The sequence below is a fragment of the Sinocyclocheilus rhinocerous genome, unplaced genomic scaffold, assembly GCF_001515625.1.
Source record: "Sinocyclocheilus rhinocerous isolate Xijiao unplaced genomic scaffold, SAMN03320098_v1.1 scaffold344, whole genome shotgun sequence".
In the NCBI taxonomy this organism is placed as follows: domain Eukaryota; kingdom Metazoa; phylum Chordata; class Actinopteri; order Cypriniformes; family Cyprinidae; genus Sinocyclocheilus; species Sinocyclocheilus rhinocerous.
In genome coordinates, this window is record NW_015627959.1 from 1186732 (window position 1) to 1190254 (window position 3523).

Sequence of the window (3523 nt, forward strand, 5' to 3'; positions counted from 1 at the left end):
TATATGTATTGGAGTATATCAAACAAGTAGCCCTTGAGACTATTTTATCCCATCAGGGAGCCCTCACTCACAAAAAGGTTGGAGACCCCTATTTTAAAGTTATCAGAAAATTTAACAAATGTCACAAACATTTGGGGAAGCCGTGGCCTAATGGTTAGAGAGTCGGACTCGTAACCCAAAGGTTGCGGAACACATGCACATAAAATGCAAGATATCAAGATATATATATATAAAAAAAATATATATATATATATATATGTATTGGAGTATATCAAACAAGTAGCCCTTGAGACTATTTTATCCCTTCAGGGAGCCCTCACTCACAAAAGTCACCATACTTGGCCACATGTCACGTCACTTTCAAACTAAATCAAAGAGGTTCAAATCTATCTATTCAAATAGAGAAAAACTTAAACATATTTGTTAAAAATAATATTTCAATTACATACATAATTAAGAAAAAAAAAAAGAATGAATGATTGAATATTCATGGTGGTCCAATTTTACATATACACATTCTACAATAAATTAACAGGTGGTCGGCTCTCTTAAAACGATTAAATGTCACCAAGCCTGAGTTCTGAGAAGCCACACCGTGGCCTCTCCTCCAGAATGAGTCCATTCATTAAATCAGCAGCCACCCATGGATGTTCCAGAAACATCTGCCTTGCTTGACAAGGTCTGGGAATAGTGTTTACCCAACCAGGGTGATGTTCCATGCTCATTATGTTGTCATATGAGATCTCTCATCTCGCACAGGAGGGGGCGATTATTTGTATGGTTGGTTGGTGGTACTGAAAACCTGCAAACACTGACTTCTGAAAGGATGTACGCATGTTCTCCAGTGTTCTACTTTTCATCTCAAGCACAGAGGTTTACAGAAAAGAGCGTGCCAGGCATTCTGAAGAGAAAAACAAATACGTGTTTACTAAATACTGAGGCATTACAAATAAACCTATGGTTTGAAATAAGCAACTGGAGAAGGAACATGCCTGAGATGCTCAATGCTGAGCTAACATCCCTGCCCGCCTCTCGCTATTGTCAAATCTAAGAAGGCCTTACATGTCACGAACTCTGTCCCTATCCAACAACTACACTTCTGTTAAGGTCATATTGGTGAACTTATGAATTATTGATGGATCTTTCCTTGTATGAGAAGCAAAGTTGCCCTGGGGTGCACATTATGATACTGTGTATGCCTCCAGGCAGCACAGTTTGATTTGAATATTGGTATAAACGAAAACACTAACCCACTGTTTATGAACAACATCTCTGCAATGATATTAAACCTCATACCAGCCAAAAGGATTTACAAGACAGTGCCCGACGGTCACCACTACACAAACCACAGTTTATGTCTTTTCATCTTCTGGTAAACAACACACATGAATAATAAATTATTCTTCTTCGAAGTCTGTCTTTTCATTAATGACATTGCCACAGGCACGAAGTCACGAAGGAAAAGTCACACACAATGACCAAGTCAGGCAAAGTCACAAGCGAAGGTGGGGGGTCATTTTAATAAGCTGTCTGCCTGCAGGCAAGGTATGAGACAAACCGAATGTACAAAAAGTTTCTACTCAAGAAGTTTCATTAACATTTCATTTATGTTTTTTATCCTTTCTGAGAGTATTTCTTATTCAGAAGTGAAGGAGGCAGAAGTGGAGTAGCATGTCAGATTTCTAGACTTTGGCTAAAAGGACTTGCACTGACACTAATTTACAAACTGGATATTGCTTTGATTTCAGTTCAGGCAGCTGCATTATTCATGCAACGCTCTCTTCGATATGTTTACTGTTCTTTTTTTTTTTTCTTTCCCTTGTTTTTTTTAGCTTGTGGATTTATGTCTTAACCTCCAGCACTTACTTTTGATACATTACATTCATTACAATTACTAATGGAGGCTGGGAGAAGAGCATGGGACACATCTGTAGTCATGGCATATAATGATGTTGTCATAGTGTGCTGTGGATTGCAGATTTGGATGGAAGCAGTTAGTGGTGGATCTGGTAGGCTAATTGCATTTTTCTTCTAGCAAATCATTGCGACGGAGCCCTTTCACGCCCTCCTTTTTTGACAGCATGACATTACCGTGCTCTCTGAAAAAAAAAGAAAATGAAAAAAAGGAATATAGATAAAATGCAGTCAGAGCCTCTTTCTACCTTAAGCTCTGTAATGCACAGGTAGAGAGACTGGCAAAGAAAATCATTTTCAACAGCTGGAAATCGTCTCCAGGTTACGTATGTAACCATGGTTCCCCGAAGGGAACGAGACGCTGCGTACCAAAAGGTATCACATTGGACGCAGCTGCCATTAAACCCAATAGTTTCTGAAACTGCTTGACAGTGAGTGACTGGCCTTCTCTGACTCTCTTGACATAACCATGATCACTAACCCCCGCCACGTTTGCATAATGAGAGGATGCGGGGGTAAATAGACGTGCTGAATATGGTCTCACCCACGACCTCGACACCTCGGTGTGGAGATCGGGGAAAAACGGTAGGCTCCGGCGCGGAGGTGGCAGTTTACTCCGCAGAAAGCGCTCATCTAATTTGCTTTTCTGCGGTTCAGCTTGTTTCTCGGCCGGCCAATCGATATTTAATTTAGCTACGGCACGAGTGACCACCTCCAATAACTCCTCATACTGTGCTGTGTGAGGGGGCGAATCCTCATCGGCGCTCTCCACATCAACCTCCTCGGAGGAAGATAGGCGGAGTGTCGAGCCCGTTCCCCGGGGGGAAGAAACCGCAGTGCGGGCTTCCTATCCCAGAGAGTGGGCACCGGATCTGGCGGGTGAGGAAGGAGATATGGGCTCGCCCGTCTCCATTCCTTCTGCCAAATCCAATTGCGAACCCCACGAATTCCCGTAGTGTCTTCGGACGCAGCTCGAGTTCCTGAAGGGGAAACATGCTTTATGGACAGGAATATAGAACAATATGAATATCCATTTGCAGCACAGAGAGAGAACGTGCTCGCCCATAGTTGATACAGGCAGGGCTCGAATTGAGGAGAGATGCATCCCACTTGTTTAAAAAAATTGACAAAAAGCATCCTCTCTGTTAAACCACCATCCCCCTACCATCCCATTTAGATTAATACTGTTGTGTATTATGTAAAACTTATGTAAATTAAATTTTAAAATTCTCTACATATGATCATTTACGAACTAAATAACAGCGATTGACCAATCAGAACTCAATATTGTAACGAGCTGCACACAAGCTCAAGTAAATTTTCTTCATTTTTCGTGCAAAATAAGGTTCAAGCTAAACTTTTCCTTCTTTAAAAAGAAGGATATTTATTATGATATTTCCTTGTAAGGGTGCTCCGATCAGGATTTTTGTGGCCGATCACCGATCACAGAAACCAGTATCTGCCGATACCGATCACCGATACCAATCTTTTTAAAGCCTTCTTTTTATAATTTATAACTATTTATAGTGATACTCCAATCAGGATTTTTAGACATTTATTCAGGGCCTGAATTTCATTTTTGAAAATGGGGGGAATTCCCCTCTTAGTT